Source organism: Chenopodium quinoa, unplaced genomic scaffold (genome assembly GCF_001683475.1).
Source record: "Chenopodium quinoa cultivar QQ74 unplaced genomic scaffold, ASM168347v1, whole genome shotgun sequence".
NCBI classification, from domain to species: Eukaryota; Viridiplantae; Streptophyta; class Magnoliopsida; order Caryophyllales; family Amaranthaceae; genus Chenopodium; species Chenopodium quinoa.
The window spans coordinates 547963-570680 of record NW_018742329.1 but is presented as its reverse complement, the minus strand read 5'-3'; positions in this window follow the sequence as shown (position 1 = coordinate 570680).

The following is a 22718-nucleotide window of genomic DNA, read 5'->3' as shown; positions in this document are numbered from 1 at the left end:
TGTATTGTGATATGTGTTGGTATAAGGGTTGATCAATAAAATTTTGGCCTTTTGGATAACCAATTATGCAAAAGTATTAGTAATTGATGGCTTTGGAACCGGAATTAAATCTATTGAATTTAATATTGGGTGATAAAATTGATCAATTTGGGCTCTTAATTTTTTGGACTTGAAATCCGTTGGGTATTCAAATACTTAACAAATATTATATATGTTTTTTTTAAAAAAAAAACTATATTGGATTTTAATTACTTAGTAAAAACACAACACTCAAATGAAGAGTGACATGTGATACCTTGGCTTGTCTTTTTAATTTATGATATACTAGTACCACGTACCATTACTAGGAATAAGTAACTAGATTGCTAAGGATAAAAGTAACTGTCTAAGAAATTTCTATCATAAACCAGCATTATTTGTGACGGAAAAAGGGATATTATTAAGCTTCATCCCCATAGCTTGTCATAACGCGAGTAGTGTTTGTTTTCCAATGTTTTTGAATTTTTCCAAGTAAAAGCTATTCCAAGTAAAAGCTATAAGATTCTAATTTCATCATATTACAATTGTTTGATCGAATTGAAAATCGATGAAAAAGTGAAAAACCCTAAACCCTTTTGAATATCGATCCCCTCTCATGAATGACATCCTATAAAAGATATGAAATTCTTGAAAAGAAAGTCTCTAGCAAATATTTCTATTTTGGGTTAAAAAAAAAAGAATCTCTAGCAATGAGAGGAAATTTTTTTATTTCTTTTAAGGGTGAAAATGCCCTCACAAAAAGAGAAATTAAGGGTTTGTTCACATTTACTGAATTGAGTTGAGCTGAACTAAAATGAACTGAACTGATTAGAGTTGAACTGAACTGAACAAAACTAATTGGAGCTGAACTGAATTGAACTAAAGTGAGCTGAAATGAGTATTTTATGATGAAAGAAGGAAATTAGGAGCTAAACTGAACTAAACTGATTGGAGCTGAACTGAACTAAACTAAACTGATTGGAGCTGAACTGAACTGAAATTAAGCTGAAGTGAACATACCCTAAGAATCATTTAAACTAAAAAACAAAAAATTAAAGAAAAAAACACAAAATTATAAAGATTAAAGAGTTTTTTGTCATTGCTTGACAAGTGCTCGTTAAAGGTTTGAGTCGAATTGAGTAGCTTATGATCTGCTCATAAAAGTTTTAATTTGGTGCTTCTTAAAAATTACATGCAATTTTTTCTTACTTTTTATTTATTTAATTTTTTTAATTTTTTGAAGAATTATTACATGCTTTATATAATTAAGTTTTCACTTTTATTTATTTATTATTTGAAATTTACTCTTTTATTTTTATATAATATTAATTAACACTTATTAAGCATTGAAAATTTTAAATTATGGTAACTTTAATTTGTTTTTAAATTATATATTAATTATAAAAAAATTTATTATTGAGTTGCTCATCACGAGTTCATCGAGTCGAGTCAGAGCTTGTTCAACTTGTGTTCGTTAACGTCTTGAGTCGATCTAACTCGAGTCGGGTTTTAGACGAATTAAGTTCAAGTTGCTCGTAAACTGTTCAACTTGATTAGCACGCACCCCCAGGAAAAATAATGAGCCCCTTTTATATCTAGTTTATTTCACTGATTATAGAAGCTAGCTAGGATTTGAGAGATGAAAAGATTGAGAAGAAGGGAGGCGGCTATTTAATGAAGTTTTGGAATGGGCTATCGTAAAACATCTCAGTCACGACATTGATTTGTTAATAATCACATTTTTAAGTTAATTGAATAAGCACAATTAAGTTAAAACGACAAGAAGTTAATCAATATGTTGAATGTGACACATTTGGATATTTGTGGCAAGAACTCTATCAAATATTTTATGATTCTCTTTTATTCTCCTCAACAATCAAAATGGTCCAAAACATATTTTAAACTCATAATTATTATTAGAACTTTTAACACAAAGAAAGATACGTAGTCTCATATTTTTGACTTCATCACGTTATGTGAATTTGTAATGGATGCTGAAGTGGATACATTGTATTATTATGAGGTTTTGATAGATTAGATGTGACCTGATGTTTATTTTACACATTAATAAAAAGTGCTTGCTTAACTTTAATTGACATCTAATTCTAATTATTCTAAGTTTTTTTTTTGAAGGTGCTAAGTTGTTTGTATGATGTTACAACGGAATACATAAACTAAGCTAAGACATTTATTTTGCTACACTTTATTTCTTTAGGGCGGCTAACGCATGTGTCGGAGTTAGCCAATATTTGAGGAGCTCTTTTAATTTGACCTTATATCATAATTACTTAAATTATTAGTAGCAATAACGAGGGAAAGTATGTAATCAAATACTCTGTATTTTGAAAAGCATAAACGTTCGCACCCTATTTATGAGTTAAAAAAAAAAGACAGTTAATATTAATGAATAAATAAATAAGGGTTCATTTTGCATTGTTGTGGTTTTCTGTTTTTTGGTTTGTTGTTTTTTTAAAAATATATGATCGATATATGTCCCATAATGAATCAAAAATTATATAAGCTTATTAAAATCATGATAATTTTGAAAACCGACAACAAAAAAGTAAAAATACCTTTTCTTGTTTCCTGCTTTTGGTTTTTAATTTTAAAAAAATTAGGAAACTGAAACCAAAAATGATACCAAACAAGCCCTAAATAAACATTTTAACATGTATAATTATCCAAACACTATTTATCTCAAACTTTTTAAGATACACTAAGCCATGGGCTTCATGGCCAATCACCGCACCCTAATTAGTAGCTTAAAAAATGCTATTACGCAATAATCTTATTACCAAGCAAGATTTGATTTAGTGGTTGGAAATTTGTGTCATAATAAAAACTCCTAATTTCCAAGAAAAGCCCCAAAGTTTCTCACTCTAGAAATAGAGTTTCTCACTCTAGAAATAGAGTTCCTCCAAAAAAGTGACTTTTGGTGGTGGCAGACACCCAATTAGTCTCATTCCTTTTTGTTTTACCTAGCTTAATGTCACGGGTCATCTCCCACACCAAGAATGGGCGTCAAAAAGGTCACTAGGCAGCAAGGCAACAATCGGGGCTAGGGGGCTTGCCTTGTTGCTCAGGTAAGCACTTCCCCCTAAAGAGCTTTATATTGCACCTTGCTTAAAATCCTAGTGAACACCCACTTGACAGTAACACAATAATTTGTCGTTTGGAGACCCAAATGAAGTCCAAATGGGCCCAAATTTGGGGGTCCACCGTATTTTGGGCCAAGGAAGACGATGGTGGTGTCAGTTTTCTGAGACAAGGTCCCGAAATACAAGTTTGTGCAGCAGGTAGCCCGGGAAACGTGGGAAGCTTCTAGAAGGTTCCGGAGCTATCTACGGAGTTCTTTTGAGGAGTATTCTAGAGAGGATGTCTCTAGAATATTCGAGGTTCATCCAGTGCATCTTAGAAGTCTCTAGGGCCTTCTATGTATGTACATTTTGAATGTAAAGTTCTAGAATGTTCTAGGTTAGTCCTTAGCATTCTAGGTAGGAAGCTTGTAGAAACCTCCATGTATGTAGTTCCTAAGGAGGTGGGAACACTCTAGATTGTTGTAGTCTAGAACCCTCCATTTGAGGAGGTTAGGAACGTTCTAGAGAAAGAGAGTAAGTAGGGTGGAGCACTATAAATAGGCTCCAAGGCATCATTTGTACATTTAAGTTGGGAGATCAACAAGTTAAGAGCTATAAGTTGAGAGCAATACAAAAAGCCTTTGTTAAGCACTTGTGTTCTCTTGCAACTCAATCCTTTCCTTCCAACACTTAGAGAGTGTGAGGAAAACTAAGGCACGAGGGTGCCAAGTGAGTGATCGGGCATACCAGCAAGGGTGATAGCTTGGGTGCTCAATTGTCTACGACACTTAGTCGTAAATTCGGACTAAGGCACTAAGGGTGAGTGCTTAGTTCAACCAAAGGGGACTTGTTAGCACAAAGGGATCGTGCTAGCAAACTTATACTAGCAGCACAAGGAGTTGTGCTACGTGGGCACAAGGAGTAAGTGCCAAGGAGAAAGCCTGACTCGTCTTACGACGGACTGTAAGCGGGTGGCGCACGGTGCGTGACTAGGGCAAAGTAGTCGGCACGTGACATTAAGCTCATCCTTTCAAATTAGCGGTGAGTAGTACCTATGGCTCCTCCTTTCTAGCTAGGATTCTCTCTGGCTGCCACGTGGCTTGCTGTATTGGTGCCCCCTTTAAAGACCAATAGCTTTTAGATATGCAATCATTTACTAACTAACAGTGTCTTAATTCTTATTCTCTGTTCTAAGCTCCGTTAACCCTCAACCCTCCTTTTTTATTCTATTGTCCTCTAACGGGCGTTATGAAATTAACAGAATCTGTCTTTGTTGCCATTTCGTCTTACGGAGCAAGATTTGAGTTACGGTAGCTGCTTTTGGTGTATCCAACGCTAATCTGCATGGAATGGACACCTCCTCCAAGACAAAATTAAAACGCCTCCTTGACAAGGTGGCTGCTATAAATGAAACCACTCCGTTCTCTACCTCATCACTATTCTTCTTCTCTCTAATCTACTTCCCTTACTCTGTTATTTTTTTTTTCTCCTCCTTCTTCCTAATCATGAGTAACCAAAATCTTAATAGGCATAATATAAATAGAGCTGCTCCCTTGGCCGAGATTGAATCGTATAGGGTGCAAGGGAGCAGGGCCTTCTGGCAGAATTGTGTCTACGGGTATCTTATGGATTACCGTAGCCTTAGTGTTAACTCAATCAGCAGCTTCATAAACACCAGATGGAGAAAGAGAGGCCACATCGAGGTGTTTAAAATGAACCACCTCTATGTGTTCAAATGCACCAATGAGGACGACAAAAGGGAGATGCTTGACATGTCAAAGGCGTGCTTCGATGATGCTCTAATGGTCTTCTCCCCGTGGTGGCCTAATCAGGTGCCACAGACGGTAAGGTTTAGGCGTGCAAAATTTTGGATTCGTATCTGTGGACTGCCATGTGAGTACCTTAATTCACACATGGCAGAGACTATAGGTGAGATGCTAGGCTTACCTTACGCTATTGACTTTGAGCCAAGCTTCGTTCCTAGGAACGATTACCTACGAATAAATGTGATGATCAATCTAGGGGAGCCCCTAATTCCGGGTTTCTTCCTGAAATTGGATGATGATGCAATCATCTGGATCCAATTTAGGTATGAGCAACTGTTCAAGTATTGCACTCGTTATGGTAGAATAGGCCACAAATACACTAGATGCACAAGACATGAAGACCTCATCAAAATTGACATCGATCACAAGATGATGGAGTACTTAAACAGGGGAATCCCAACCATGGAGAATGAGGAGGGGTTCTCCATGCTTAGCCTAGATTTGAGGGCTACGCCATCATCGGAACGCACCATCACCACCAAGGTACGTCTAATCGACGAGCCAGACATACCCCCTTCTCTAACCTTCAGAGCTTCTGACATCTTGGTGGACTTTGACCTGGGTATTCAGAATGGAGGAAGAACGGTGCTCCCAGGGCAACAATTTAATAGAATGAGAGCTCCATTTAGGGGTCCGGTGGTGGGAAATTCAGGGGGCCCAACTCAGGTTTCTCCTCAAAACGCAACTACTGCAATGGAGGTGGAAGACGGTGGTGTGGCTCCGGGGGAAGTACTGAGTAATCAATCGATCACTGGCGAGGCTGCTGCTCTAGTGGGCGACCCTAGACCGAACACCGCGACTGAAGATCCCTATCAAGTGGCGGCGGCGGCGGCTGTGACGGACCAGGGAGCGGAACCACTAGCCCCGGCAACCAATTCAGATCTGGATGTACCTCATTACGGCCCGGAAATCGAGAGAATCCGCTTTGATGTTCTCATGAGTTCGGCGATACATTCAAGAGTGGAATTGAATGACGAGATTTCTGCCAGACGCCTAGATAATTCAAGCTACAATCAGAGGTTTTTTGTGGAATTCGATGATCAGAATAATCCACGCGCGGTGGAAATTAAGGAACCAGATTCATCGGAGTACGACCCAATGGATTTTCAGGGAGATGAGGAGAATGACGCTTTCCCCAATGGTCAAATCCCAGAAGACCCCCTTAATCAATGGGAAAACAAAATCCAGATCGAGGTGGATGAAGACAACCAACTCGAGGAAAACAACATCGAACAAGCAGATGCGCTGAATCAACCTCAACCTGGGATTGAACGACTTGAGGTGGTGATTACTGGGAATAGGGATATGGAGACGCAAGCACCTTCTGAGACTATGTCAGATAGTGCCCTGTTCTTTACAAAATGGGGTGAAAAGGATAGAAGAGGAAGAAGGGTGAAAAACAAGCGCTTCAAGAAGAGGAAGGAAAAGAGGCGATTTAGATCTGAGCACTGCCCCCTTACAAGAAAAGCTATTTCGGAACTTGATCTTGTCTCTATCGATTTTATAGACGAGATAGAAGATGACGCTGACTCTCTACTCACAAGGAAGAAGAAGAAAGGGAAAGGCACTGCTAGTGGATCGCATGATGGCCCGTTCACTTCAAAATCTGGAGCCGGCCCAGGTCCATCTTTTGCTTTTGATGCCTGTCTTTCCATTGTTTACGCAGGTATTGGGCTTGCGGTGGTTGACCCAAATCAACCGCCTCTCGATCAGTGATTGGAATTTTATGGAATTGTCGGGGTATTAAAAGCCCAACAACACCGATAATTCCAAAGATTAAGAGGCTTGTTGGGTCTTTTGGTCCGGATTTTATTTTCCTAACGAAAACTAAATGTAGTTCGGTTTTAGTTTTTAATCGCTTAAGATGTCTAGGTTTTAATTTCTTTAAAGGAGTATATTCTAGGGTTCTAGTGGTGGGATTTGGTTAACATGGAAAGACAAATCCATTTTCGATGTGGTTTTTGTTTGTGTCAATTTCCTCGTTGTAAACGTCAATGATACTATTAATGGGAATTGGAGATTGATTTTGGTGTATGGTGAGCCTTGCACTTCCCTAAGAGGTGAAGTTTGGGATAGTCTTAATCAATGTATAAACCCCCTAACTGACTTGCCAATTGCCATTTTGGGGGATTTTAATCAAGTAGATTTTAATCTAGATAAAACGGGGCAGCACTCTTGTCTTATTAGGGGGGCCAACATCTTCAATGAATGGAAAGTCCAAAATAATTTCCATGATATTACCTTCCAAGGGCCAAGATTCACTTGGTCGAATGGCAGAGAGGGAGAGGATTTGGTCCTTGAAAGATTAGATAAAAGTTATGCAAACACAAGATGGTTAAACCTATTCCCGCACTCATTAATAAACCACCAACCCATCCAAATTTCTGATCACGCCCCCATAATTTTCCAAACTCAACCTTCCCCTATTAAGAAAAAAAGTGGGTATAAACTGGAAAGGTGGAGTCTTAATTATGTGGATTGTATAGAAGTAGCCCGTGAGAATTGGAATAAGGCCCATTCCGGTTCGCCCATGTTCTCTTTAGCTAGGAAAATCCAGCTTACGAAACTAGGAATCAAAAGATGGAGTCTTGATAAAAGAAGTGAATGGAATGGAGATTGGGATAGCTTTGAAAAAGACCTCCTAGAAGCACAATTACTCTTGGAAGAAAACGGGGAGATGGAAGATTTCTAAGAGCCAGTAGCAAGATAAAAGAGTACTCCAAAAACATGGCACTTTATTGGCGGCAAAGGGCAAAAATAAATTGGAATTATGTAGGTGACACTTGTTCACGATTTTTCTTTGATTTTGTCAAAGGAAGGAGGGCGAGAAATTTCATTGAGGGCATTAAAAATGGGAACGGGGAATGGATAACAGAAAGGGAGGAAATTGGGAACATTGCTATGAGCTACTTTTGTCAGCTCTACGACTGTAATACCCACGCCTCATCCCAGAATAGGGAGATTGAAATTGCTCAAGGGTTAAAAGGCATCACAGCTTCCCTAACAGAAGACCAAAAGGACTGGCTCTCAAAGCCATATTCCAGACACAAAATCAAGAATGCCTTATTTGCAATGAAACCATGGAAGTCACCGGGGCCGGACGGGATACAAGCGGGGTTCTATCAAAAGAATTGGGCCTGGGTCTAGGAGGATGTTACAAAAGCGGTTTAATCGGCTCTCACTTCAGGTAACCTATTGAGAGAGTTCAATTTTACTAACATTGATCTAATCCCAAAATGTGACACTCCGGAGACTATGGATAACATGCGGCCTATAGGACTTTGTAATGTGATGTATAAAATTATCTCAAAATGCATTACTAACAGGCTTAGGAGAGTGATCAATGATTTGGTTAGCCCACACCAAAATGCCTTTATTCCTAGGAGGGCAATATCAGATAACATTTTGCTTGCCCACGAATTGCTTGAAAATATTAGGAAGACCAAAAAAGGGGTAAAGGGAAAAATTTCCATTAAAACTGATATGAGTAAAGCATACTATAGAATCAAGTGGGATTTTCTTGAGGGTGTCATGCAAATTTGGAATACCTAGTTTGATGGTAAAATCCATAATGTCTTGTGTTTGCTCGGTTTCATTCTCGGTGATCGTTAATGGGTGTACTCAAAAGCCTTTTAAGCCAAAATATGGCCTCCGTCAAGGTGATCCTTTATCACCTTACCTATTCATTTTATGCATGGAAGCACTCTCAGGTCTTATTAGAAGAGAGGAAGCCTTGGATAACATTGCAGGGTTGAAGGTAAGCCAAAGAGCTCCCAAAATTAGTCACCTCTTTTTTGCGGATGACTCGACGTTCTTTCTTCAAGGTAAAGAAAGTAATGTGGTAACCTAAAGACCGTGCTTGATATCTATTGCACAGCCTCTGGTCAAGTTATTAGTCAAACAAAGTCAGTGCTCCTCCCTAGTCTGAATTTAGAGGATCAGGTAATTAACAAGTTCAGCAGTATCTTAGGAATTAACAGAAGTAGTAAATTTGGAATTTACTTGGGAATTCCAGCAGATTTTGGTGCTAACAAGAGGGAGATTTTCGGGTTTATGGTGGATAAAGTGAAAGAAAGATTAAATGCCTGGAACTCCATTTTTCTGTCTCACACAGGAAGGCTAACTCTCATAAAATCGGTTCTTTGTAGTCTAGGGACTTATGTTTTCTCTGTTTTCAAGTGCCTAGTGGGGATTCTCAAGGAAATAAATAGTATAGTTGCTAAGTTTTGGTGGTTGGGTAATAGGGACAGCAAAGGGGTGTACTGGAAAAGTTGGAGACATCTCACTGGCCCAAAGGAAGAAGGGGGGCTTGGCATACTTGATGCTCGTTTATTTAACCAAGATTTGCTTGCTAAGCAGGGGTGGCGCATTATAAATAATACGGATACAATGGTTAGCAAGGTGTTTAGCGCCAAATATGGCATTTGTAAGACCACCCTCTTTGACAACAACTGGTGTGCTAGGAAGTCAGGCTCGTGAGGATGGGAAAGTATCAAGTGGGGATTGCACTTGCTTAAACAAGGCAGCTCGTGGTCAATAGGGGATGGGTGCCTAGCGAAAATTCACCACCCATGGATTCACGGTAAGAAGCCTGTTTGGAGGATACAAGATGTGATTTCAACTGACAGCGTCTCCTCTTTACTTGACAGAAGTGGAGGTTGGAATATTACCGACTGTAAGGTGATTTTCGATGAAAATACAGTAAAGGAGATATCCACCATGGGCAACCTGACCCCTGGGATCGAGGATATAATTATCTGGGATAGCGACAGGAGAGGCAATTACACTACTCGGGGAGGGTACAATCATTTATACAGAGTAAACCACACACCTGCTCAGCAAACTGAGGTGAATGTGATAAATTAGAAGAAAGTTTGGAAGCTTCCTGGAAATCCTAGACAAAAAATTCTGATCTGGAAAATTCTACAAGGAGCGCTTCCAGTTGGAAGTGAGAGAAGGAAAAGGGGTTTGGGGCTGGATCATTGTTGTGTTCTATGCCAAAATGATCCTGGAAGTGATCATTCAGATCTGGAAACCTTGGAGCATCTTTTCCGTGATTGCTCTTTTGCTAGTCACATATGGAGAGGTAGTGCTCTGGGTATTAACGTTTCTCAGCAAGATAACATTCCAATATCCAATTGGATTCATAACTGGCAACGACTCTTATGTGATAGCAAGAGAGGGCTAGAGGGCAGCTATATCCTTTTCCTAACAGTGTTGGAAAGCATATGGGAAGCGAGAAATGACCTGATCTTCAGGAAAACAAAGCAAAATGCAGGGATCACGATTAAGAAAATGGAGCATAAATTGGCAGCTTATAGATCAAACAACAACTCAAGTGATGTGGTTGATTCGACTGATGCTGATCAAAACTTACCCCCGGGTTTTGAAGATGGAGCTGGAAAAAAGAGAACAGTACGGCGGAACACTGAGGTGCAACTTATTGTAGGGAAGGGTGAGTGCAGGATGGCAACTCTGGAGCTGAAGAAAACAGGAAACAAATATCACAACACGGGGACCTGGGTGTTAAAAACTCCACACGGCGCTGTGTATCAAGGAAAAACCACCCAACATCACGCTAACAGAGTTCCCATTACCCTTGATTTACTTTTTGCAGGTATTAGCTCGGCCTTGGAGAGAAATCAGAGGCACGTGAAGGTTACATCTCATGATACAAGAGCAATCAAGTGGATGCAAGGAGATTTAACAGGAGTCATTCATGCTAGGAGAAAAATACAGGAACTCCTATCTTTAATTCCTAATTTCCACTGCTTTAACATTCAATGTACTAAGGCTAATGGGGACTAGGTGCCCTTTGTCACAGCTGTCAAATAAAAAAAAGATTTAGTGGTTGGAAAATTTGCATAGGTTCAGATTAAACCCACTTTAAACACTTTGAGTGGCGATTTCCTCACCTTTCTCCCTTCTCAAAGCACCCAGCCCATCTGTGGGCTAATGAAAACTAGGCCAACTACTAACTAATCGGATTTTATAAGGTCACACCATAACCAGTGGATCAAGGAAAAATAATACATACACTTAAGTGACTTAACCCATGATGTCATGAACTAGTGACCATTACGTCACTTATATATTATGTCATGTATTTAAAATGTGAAGAGATGCAAAATTTACCGCTATTAAATGTTACTTTATAGTTTAGACTAGAAATGTGTGTGATATAGATGAAGACAACAGTGATAAAGAAAATTAAACACGATTTCTCTTATCCTATGGTTGGCCCCTCCTTAAAAGCAAGTGATAGAATATATGATGCTTGAACCCCATAATCGATTTATATATTCTATCAGCAAGAGAAGAATTGTTCATCCTTATGTACTAGTATATGTGGAGCTAGCTTTGATCTGTTCTTGAATTGTGAATAAAAGTAGAGGAAGAGAAACATTTGAGACTCTAGTATAATTTCTAAAGAAATAAACTAAGAAAGAGGAAAAATAAACTTAGCTTAATAATCACGCATCAAATTTTGTATTTCTATCCATAGTATGATTCGTATTGCTTGTATACATACGATACAACATTTAAGTATTACAAAAATGATTCTTAAACTTTTGTTAATCGCACCTAAAACCCTAGAGTATAACTAAAACCCTTTTATTACATTATCAGATCTTCAAATAGACATGAAGTAAAAAATAAAATAAAATAAAATAAATGAAGACATGAAGTAGTTTTATGAACTCTCCGTACATGTGCACCTACTAAGTGGAACAGCAATGCAATGCAGTAATGTAAGGGAACAAGAGGCCACTAATAATAATACTAAGATGATACAAACCAAAGATTGATAACTTTAGCGGATGATACAAAAATGCACTAATTAATTGAAGGCACTACATACAAGATACAGTACAACTAACATACCCCATGCATTATTGCATATATATATATGCACTCACTATGTCCATATTGACCATATATAGATGTTCAGTTTGTCAGGCGCACCCAACATTCTAAAAGCCTTCACTACCTCACATTGTCTACGCCCACCAACCCACTACATTTTCCTTCGTTCTTTGCTGGTTTCTACAACCCGGTACGACTGTGGAGTACAAGTAAACATGGGCACGGGCCGTGCTTGTGCCGCCGCGGGCCGTGCCGGGGTGGGGGCCGTGCCGTGCCGGCTCCGCGGCGGGCCGTGCCGTGCCTGAATTTGGCACACCCCAGCCCACGACACGGCACGGCCCACGTGCCTTGCGGGCCGTGCCGTGCCGGGCCGCGGGCCAAACCGTGCCAGCTTATTTTTTTTATTTTATTTTTTTTTAATAAATGAAAAAAAAAAACGAATTAAACGATAAATATTTTTTTTAGTACAACTTAATATATGTGATTAATTTATGTTTATGTTAAATGTTAATGTTAATATATTTTGTTTTCATTTTTTGAACAACTTTATTTTAATTTAGGTTATATAGATTATTTATCTAATTAATAATTATGTTTAAGTTTATTTAAACAAATAAAAACAATTTTATTAATTTAGCAAAAAACAACAATGCATATAATAAAAAAAAATACGAGTGCGATAATCCGAAAACACAAAAAATTGAAGAATAACTTATTTTATTATATGACGGTAGCCGGTACGAATGTACGATAATTCAATAATACAAAATAAGTAATGATAATTAAAAATCGTACAATAGTGTATGAATATTGAATAACTTCATTTATTATACGGAATACGAAGTTCGATAATACAAAAAGAATACAATAGTGTATAATGTAAATATGTAATCATGTAATTATTATTGGTCGTCTTCGTCTTCGCCTTCGTCTTCATCTTCGTCTTCGTCTTCGTCTTCTAGAGGTTCAAGTTCATCCGCCAATTGAGTTGATTGAGAAGTATGAGAACTAAAAGAAGTCGACGTTTCTTCATCGTCGTCGTTTTGTGCATAAGTACGATCTTGAGAACGAGTTTCGGCATCCAACCAATCCTTGAAGCAAACACTCATTTCAAGTGTTTCGGGTTTTAGTCTTGTTCTTCTATCGTCTAAAACTCGTCCCGACGCACTGAAAGCTCTTTCGGAGGCAACGGAGGAGACTTGGATTGCAAAAATATCACGAGCCATTGCCGACAAAATTGGATGTTTCACGGTTTGTGATTTCCACCAATCGAGGATGTCGAGGCCAAACTTCTCTTCATCGTCCATGCCTTTCATGAAGTCGTAACTTAAGTACATTTGCAACTCCGAAACATCGCTTTGTGTTCTCTTACTTGATGATGATTCCGTACCTGAAAACTTGGACATCATGTTAGCAGCTTGTGCAAATAAACCTTTGGCCCGTTTACTTACATTTTTGGATGTTTGAGAAGGGGAAAATCGAGACACGGTTCCATATTTACTTTCATAGGTGGAGTATAAAGAAAAAAAATCATTTGTCACCTTAGTTTTAAAAGCTTCAACATCATCTTCAAAATTCATGTTACTATAATAAATATCAATTAATAAAAAGGTGCCATCATATTTTTGCCTAGGATCTAAAATAGAAGCAAAAATATAAATCATAGGAATATCGGTGTAATATTTACGCCATTTTTCCTCCATGGATGGAAGATATCCACGATAAACATGTTGAGATCGGTGTTCCGCAAAAAGTTGTGCAAGTAAACATGCATTACTAAGAAAAGAATGAGAACAAGGATTATATACAGAAGAAAAACAATGTGTCATACCATATAGTAATTGTAAAAACTGCATATATTTTTCACTATTAACCCAATCATCTTCTAGTAAAGCATTTTGTGGAAATTTCATATTATAGAAAAGTGTTAAATGAACCTTGTACTCGATTGCCCGACTCAACATTTCATAGGTGGAGTTCCACCTAGTTGGACAATCCGGTGCTATTTTTATGGTTTTTATCCGTTGTTGCCTGCAAAAACCTTTCCATTCTTGATATCTTATGTTAGAGCTATTAATAGACATAATAGCATTCCTTATTTTGTGATAAAATGGACCAATTGCTTGTGTTCCATCCTTCACACACAAGTTAAGAACATGACAAATGCATCTAACATGAAGTGCATTTCCATCTAATATAACATCGGTCAATTGGTTTTTGACCAAATTCGCACTATATGTCATAGAAGTTGCATTATCGAAAGTCATTGACATGATTTTATCCCTAAGAATGTATGCATCAATGGCTTCCATTAAATGATGTGAAATGTTAAGACCGGTATGAGGGTATTCAAGCATTTTGAAATGAATGATGTGTTTTTGTAACATCCACTCATTATCTAACCAATGACAAGTAACACATAAATAGTGGAGTCCGTAACCACCATCCCATGCATCGGCGGTTAAAGAAACTCTACTAGGATGATTAGCTAATTCATTTACTAATTTCAATTTGTACTCTAGATAACTCTTCATGGCAGCAGATCGAACGGTTTTTCGGGAGATTTTTTTGTGTTTTGGTTGTAGTGCTCGGTTAACATAGTTGTTGAAGGCATCATTTTCGGCGAAAAGAAAAGGTTGTTCCGCATGTACAATCATTCTCCCAAGTTCATCCCTATCTCTCTCGTAATTGTAAATGAAGCCTTGTGGATGGAATTGAGAAATTTTGGGTTGGGTTGGATCACTAGATGGTCCACCACATTTTTTTGTATGTCTATTAAGGTGTCCCGTCCCTCCCTTGGTATCGGCCGAGAAAATTTTACCACAAGTCCGACACTTGGCCTTTTGTCCATTTTTACTTAATTGATAATGTGACCAAACTTCACTCTTTCTTTTTGTTTGAGCAAAATCCTATTCGGTACACTACTCTAATATGTTAGGATTTTGGGTGTTGGGCATTTGGGTGGATGGTTCACTCGACCCGCAGGCTTGTGTTTGGCTACCTTGGGAAGGAAGAGGAAAAGGAAATTCATGTTGTTGAAATTGGCTTTGTTGAAATTGGGTCCAAGGAGCCATATCATCCATTTGTTCTTGCCCTCCCGTGATTTGGGGATGAAAGAAAGGGGTGGAAGTGTTTGGAAAGGGCATGTTAGGGGAGGGAAAGGGCATGTTAGGGGGGGGGGGCATAGGCATTGAAGTGTTTGGATTTGGTGATTCCCTACGTTTTGACTTGGCTTTTCTAGAGGAGGAGGAAGCGTTCGGGTTTGATGCCATGATTAATTAATAATAATAACAATAAAAGTAACAATAACAATAATAATAATAATACAAATAACAATAACAATAATAATAACAATAAAAGTAACAATAACAATAATAATAATAATACAAATAACAATAACAATAACAAAGTAACAATAACAATAATAATAACAATTCACAACAATAATAATAACAATTCACAACAATAATAATAATAATAACAATAAGAATTAGTAAGTAGTTTTTATATAAATTAAATTTTTAAAAATAATTATAATAATAGTAGATTACTTGGATCAATGAGATCCCAGGTAGGAGAGGTTAGGAGCGACGTTGTCCAGAGCCCAAGTCCCGCCTTAGACAGATTTCAACAATCCAAATAACCCACAATTAAAATAGAAAGTAGTTTTTATATAATTAAGTAGTTCCAACTTCCAAGAATACAATAATAATAATAATAATAATAATAATAATAATAATAATAATAATAATAATAATAATAATGATAATAATAATAATAATAATAAGATTAACAACTAACAATAACAAATTAAAATAAAGTTGAGTTAGATCTTACAATGACGCTTCAATGTTTTGCCAAATTTATAATTTCCCGAACTTATAATTTCCCGAATTTATAATTTCCCGAATGTAAATATAACAATTTTTTTTTGGTAGTAGACTAATAAAGGAAATAATAGTAAAAATGTAAAATTTATAAGAGAGTAGGATTTTTTTTTTTCACAAAAGAGAGCAAGATTGTAGGATTTGTAGGAATTTGAGAATTGAGAATTTGGGAGTAAGAAAATTAGAGAATAAGAGAGAAGAGATGAGTTGATGAATTGTGAAAATTTTGGAGGCAAATTATGAGGTATTTATAGGGAATTTGGGTGGGAAAAGGGGTGGAAAACTAGCCGTTTATAGCTGTTGGAAAACGGCCATAAACGACTAATTTTCCAACGGTATGGCACGGGCCGTGTCGGGCCGTGCCGTGCCTTGCGGGCTCGTGCCGTGCCGTGCCCGGCCGTGCCACGTGCCGTGCCACCGGGTCGTGCCAGCGTGCCGGCCCACGTGCCGGCCACCGTGCCGCCCAGCGTGCCAAGTGTCGTGCCCGTGCCAAATCCCACAATTTTGTTCACGGCACGGCCCACAGCCCACAGGTGGGCTGCCGTGCCGGAGTCGTGCTGGGCCCGTGCCGCCCGCGTGCCGGCACGGCCCGTGCCCATGTTTAAGTACAAGTAGCATGTTTGCAGTGTTGTGCAATGTTTAAGATTGAAAACTAGTGTGTAGTCCATGCGTTGTATCGGGTTGCAATTTTAATTAAACCTTGTGATTATATTGTATGTATTTAATACTCATATTATTTATGTTTTTTTTTTTTTAATTAGACCTTGTAATTTGCAATTATATACATTTATTTACATGATTATTGACTTAGACTGTTAAATAACCACCTTTCTCGTACAAGGTTGGGTGTTCAAATCTCCTCATCCTTATATTTTTATGACTTAAGAGGTACACACTACACTTGTACAATATAAAATTCTTATACAGTACACGCATAGCGTGTTTCTCTTAGCTTGTGTATGATTAAAGAGAGTTGTTTTTTTATTTAAAGTATTTTTTTAAAACTAAAAAAAAAAAGTTTTTGGATGTGATACATATTTTTTATTTTATTTTTTTGTAAAAAAGCAATTTTTATTGGTGGTTACATACTTTTTTCTATGTAGCATAAATAATTGTAAAAGATGTGTAATTTTACATTTTCAGAGGGGTATTTTGGGAAATGTCAAATTTATCAACCAAAGATGTCTCCCTTTATATAGTACTAAAGATATGTATTAATGTTGTTTGATTGTTAAATGTGTCATCAATAACCATATACTAAAAGCGAAAACGAGAATGTCATTCTTTGGTAAAAAAAATATAATATTTTATTATACTTTTCATATATTTTATATTAGGTATTTTTTTCTATAAAATAAAAAACATAAGATAATATATTAAAGTATACTATCATTCAAATTTGTATATATTCTTTGAAAGTTTTTTTTTGCTCCAACTGGAATTGACTCTTAACTTATATATGTTTATTGATTTATTTATAATAATAATAATAATTAATAACATCATTAATATAGCTAAAAAATGATAATTAACTATCACCAAAAAAAGAAAAATAAAAAGAAAGTTCAATTAAAATTGTATAAAACATGCATTGTGCCAGTCAAAGTATGCCGACAAAAGAGGGATGGATGTGGTATATACTTTCATTGCACGGGTAGTTATTAACATGTATCCCTCCGTTCTTTAAAGAATGTTCCTCTTGATATTTAATTTCACAAGTCTCTTGGATGTATCTTTTAACATTCAAGCTCATTATAGCAATTAAGTGATTAGAATAGATAAACGGACAAAATCAATCATCAATAATCAATAACTTAATACTGAAACAGACACCGGGAGTGACACGTGTTGTACATCCTGGTGCTGTTTTTTCCCTCCAAAACTCCCCTTTTCCTTTTAACTTTTTTTTTTTTTTTTTTTGTGAATATTTGATACGCCTATAATAATATATTTATATTATTCCAAATCTTTTATATTATTTTTATGACAAAATATTCCCTAAAATATTATTCCAACTCTTTTTTAATCATTTAACAATTAGAGTAATGTTAGATTTTGTCAAAAAAGTAATACTCTATAGTAAAATTGATTCATATTATTGTTATATTAAAGAAATTACTTTAAAGCATCACTTTTATTTATTAGATATACTTTTTTTTTATAACAAAAGTTAAACTTACCGTGCATGGCACGGGACCTAAGCTAGTTAAGATATAAAAATTAAACCGTAGCAAATTAACACTTTCTTCATATTTGGTATGAAATTATTTCTTTAAATTTATCTATTTACGACCTACTCTAAATATTTCTTAGAATTCTTTTCACCTAATTAAATTTCACTTATATTATAAGTAGCAGTATTATTTTAACTTAGTATCTCTTATTTTATCTTTTTTGAACTTATAAACCCTTCTATTATATTATATTATATTATATTGTATTATATTGTATTATTTTATCTAAACTTATCAATCCTTATTAGACCTTAGGTATAAGGTATTGTTAGACCTTATTGAAACTTACTATTAAAGGTATGTTTTGTTCACTTTATTATTTCACTTATTTCAGGTCTAATAAATATAGATAAATTTAGATTAGGAAAAATTAGGCCAAGGGCTAGATAAATCCAATTCAGGAGAAATAAGTTATGATAGGGGGTTTTCAAGTTTAAATTATAATTAAAATAAGTTTTAATAAGTTCTAATAAATTTAGAAAAGTTCAATTAAGTTCAGATAAGTTATGTTAAGTTTAGTTATATTCAGATTAGTGAAAATTGGAAGAATGGAACACATCTTAAAAAAAACCATTTTCTTATTATACCAATTGAACTTATAAACCCTAATCTTATATTGTCTAAATTAATTAATTAGCCCTTATATTAGCTTATATTATTATAGGAAAATTTGCTCTATTCGCTCAAGATAATCCCACCTTTTTATTATTGTTTAATAATTCGAATTTTATTATGAATTAGCTTCCAATGGTCCCAACTAGTTAAAAAAAACTTGTTATAAGTTATAACAAGTCACTTGACACGTGTCAGGAAGTGATATGTAAAAAAAAAATTTATAATTAAATTTAGATAATTAACTACTTTCTCTGTCCCAATTTACTTGCAACATTTTAACTGAACACGCTTGCTGATGCACATATTTCACAACTGTCGATATCTTTTATTATACATTATAAAAGCTATAAAATTTATAGAAAACTTTACATTAAAATAGACCCAATAACATCTTACATGGTTACATTGACTTTCATATAATAGCGAAAAGAGAAAGTCAAAGTGAGATGTGTGAATAGTGCAAAAAGTCAAAACGTTATGAGTAATTTGGGATAGAAGGAGTAAAAAGGAAAATAAAAAACTTTATAATTTTTTTTTTAAAAAAAAAACCTCCACCAGTTAGCCACTGCCGCCCAACGCTTGACCCCTACCTCGATTGTCGGTGCCTAGCAGGCCTACTACCCAGCTGTCGGATCCCGCCGTCTCATTTCTCCCCTTCCCCGCCTACTCCTTTCTTCCTCCCACGCCGGTGAAGCTCACCTTTTTTTCCCCTTCCCATGAACAACCTTAGTAGCATGCTGCTTCTCTTTTCCCAAATTCCCCCACCGCGACGCTCCACCCTCTTCCCATTTTCTCCAAATCCACCGCATAAAGCCCCTACCCTCCCCGAAATGACCACGTCCCCTATTCACTGTCCCCCAAAACCGTAAATCCTGCATACCCAAAACAACCTAGAAAACCCAAAACAACCTAAAAACCAAACGGAAAGGGGAGAGGAGTGGGGTGGGCTTCGTTGCCGAAGGAGGGGGGAAATGAGTCGGCGGGATAGGGGGGAATGGGCCAACAAGGCGCCAACGGTCGGTGGTTGGGATCAGGCTGGCTTGAGGGCAGGAGTGTAATACCCGAATATTTTATGATTTTATATAATATATTTTATTAAAAAAAATAATTTATTTTTATTTATTAAATAACTTTACTAATCTCATATTTTTATTTTAGAGTTCGAAAAGTTTTAAAACCCTATTTTATTTAAATAAGACTCTATAATTTTTAAGCGTATATAAACTATTTTAAACCCTATAAATATTATTAACCCTCAAACGATTTTATCAAAGAAAAAAATGGTTTGTCGATTCCTTTTGTGCGTGGGATTCATTAGCCAAACCCAAAAAGATTGATTCTTGTTAAAAGTTGTTGTTTCACGACTTTTATCATTCTTTATTATCTTATTTATTGATTTGTAAAGAAATCCCTCGACATGTCTGTATAATGAAGGCTGCGATTTGCGACGTTGCTCAATCTATTTCTTGGTTTGAATATCGTAGTTGATAGTATTTTGTTGAAAGGTAAGCACACGAGTCTTAATTAAATTTTAGAGTTGTTTGATATAGATTATTGTTTTTATTGATTGTATATCGCATTATTATTTGTAAATTTTATGATTTCTTATTTGTATGATCAAGATTTATATATGTGCAATTAGTGTTTGTATTATTATATGATTGATTGTGTTATATATTATTTCTAGGGTTTTAATATTGTTTGTATAAGGAGTATTGTTATATCGAAGTTTTAGGGTTGCTAATGCGGAGTTTTATTTTTGGGTTGAGATTTGATTATATCTAGGTATTAGCTTTATTGCCCTATAAGAGTTGAGATATTCTGTTATTGAATTGAGTTCGAATTGTTGTATTATTTGGGATCCTGTGCCATTGTTGAGTTTTTATTATTAGTCTGTGAATGGTGATTTGATAAGTATGAGATCAAAAGGTTGAGAATTATTATTTTGTTATTGGTTTGAGGCTCGGCGTTATAGACCTTAGTCCTTGGCATATTGGTAATGAGATAATGATCATGAGTTAAGAATGAGGTACAATCTTTATTTATATTTTTCTATGATTCCCTTCAGTGGGAATTGGCCCGCATGTGGTCTGGTTCAAGGTGTTTGTCTGGTTATTGAGAGTATTCAAGTTTTATACTTGTTGGTTTATTTATTCGAATTACTCATGTCCTAGGCTAGGTATAGAACAAAGAGCATGACACACTTATTGGTTATGAGTTAATTGAGTGGAGGATTGTATTATTATTCGAGGTTGAGTTGATAGAGGTTATTTTCAGAGTACAATGTGTAATGTAGTTTTAAACTACATTATTTAATTGAGCTAGTAATGTTGATTATCCTATTATACTCTGTATTATGATATGTGGTTATTACTCGGCTTTTTGCTGACGTGTGCAGTGTGTGTTGTTTTGTTGTGCTATTTGTGTTTGCGGACATGTCTTTTTCTTATGGTGGCCCTGTGATGCTCTATTCTAGAATTTGTCCTTACCTTAATGGTGAGCAGTCAAGGTTGTGACAGGTTAATCAAATGATCGTAGCTAAAGGAGCTCAAGTGTTTCGATTAGTTTGCTATAACGAGTTTGTAAAGTTGTATAAATAGCTCACTTAATTTATTGAGTTGTATAGTTGGGATTTTGTAAGCCTTAACAGTTGACAGGTTGTTGAGTGTGGCGGTGATACCTCCGATTTAGGTGTATGCTTCCGCAATTTTATTTAAAGGTTGTTTATTTTTCCTTTATTTATTGTTTATTATTAGTTAGTTAATCAGTGGTGTTACAAGGAGTGGTTGGATTGGTGGTTTTTTCTAATAATATTTTTTGATAATTAATTAAATAATTAAACCAATAATATAAATTAAAATTAAAATTAAACTTAAACTTATTTTTGTCCAATTACGTGATGACACGTGTACATTAAAACTTTTTGTTAAAAAATAAATTACCTATTCAACATGGTACTGGTCAATTGGGGCCGTTGAAAGCAAATTCATATTAAAGTTCAGATTATTAAAAAATAATTAAGAGTTGGGTTATTCATGTCAATTTTTTCTATATGAAATAATCAATCCAACTCTTAGACCTTTTTTTTCTCCTTTCTCTCTCCAAAACCCTAGCCTCCATTGTTGAATTTTGAAGGGGCTTCCATCGATTTTAATCGGTGGAAAGCCCCAATCCTTGTTTCTTTATTGTTTTTTTTAGGTTTATAATAATGCTTCCTCCTTTTGGGAGGAACTTTTCTCCCTCACAAGAAAGGGTTTACGATCTCCTTCGAAAGACAAGGTTTATCTCCTCTTTTCGAGGGAGAAATTTCTTAGTTTTGAATCCATGGTAGCTAATGGATTGTCGTGAAATTATTTCGTTGGTGAAAAAGTTATCAAGTTTTCGAATACGAACAGATGAATCAGAAGGAAAACATCCTCACGACTACAAAGGATCATTAGATTGTCTCTCCAACAAGGATGTAATTTTCAACGATATAAGCGGGAGATGCTCCGCGGTGCAAGATCTACTCGATGATCATAGTTTTTATGAAGGAAAATTCTATTTGATTCAATATCTTATGTATTTATTAACGTCGAATATCTATTGTAGATGTCGTATGACTTTTAATTAATGAAATATTTTTGCTATTCAAAAAAAAAAATCAATCTAAACTTATCAGTCATTATCTTATCTTATGTGGATTTATTTGAACGTAAGAGAGTGAAATAAAGGAAACTTGGTATTAAAAATGTGTAAAAAGTGTAAAAAGTTGGTATTAAAAACTTGTATTGAAATTGAAATAATTAATACGCTGCATAGGTTCGATTATCACTCAAACATGGAATGCACCTACTCTAGGGTCTCCTATGTTCTCTGTCTCTAGGAAGCAGGTCATGACTAGGGCCCATCTACGTTGTTGGTTCTTGTGGAACACTAAACTTTGGGGTGTCAACTGGAAATTGTTAATTACAGACATGGATTCGCAGGGTAGGTCAGTTTCAACTCTCCCAATGGCACACACATACGTTACGAATGTAGAGGAAACGATGAGTACTGCTTCATTGGGGGTTGCTTTTTGGAAACAACAAATGAAAGAAAACTTTATAGCCGTGGGGGATCTTCCCACCTCGCTCTTATACTCCAGGGTTAAGATGCGTCAGAAGAGGAATCAAATTCACGCTCTGCAGGATGATATGGGGGTATGGAGGGAGG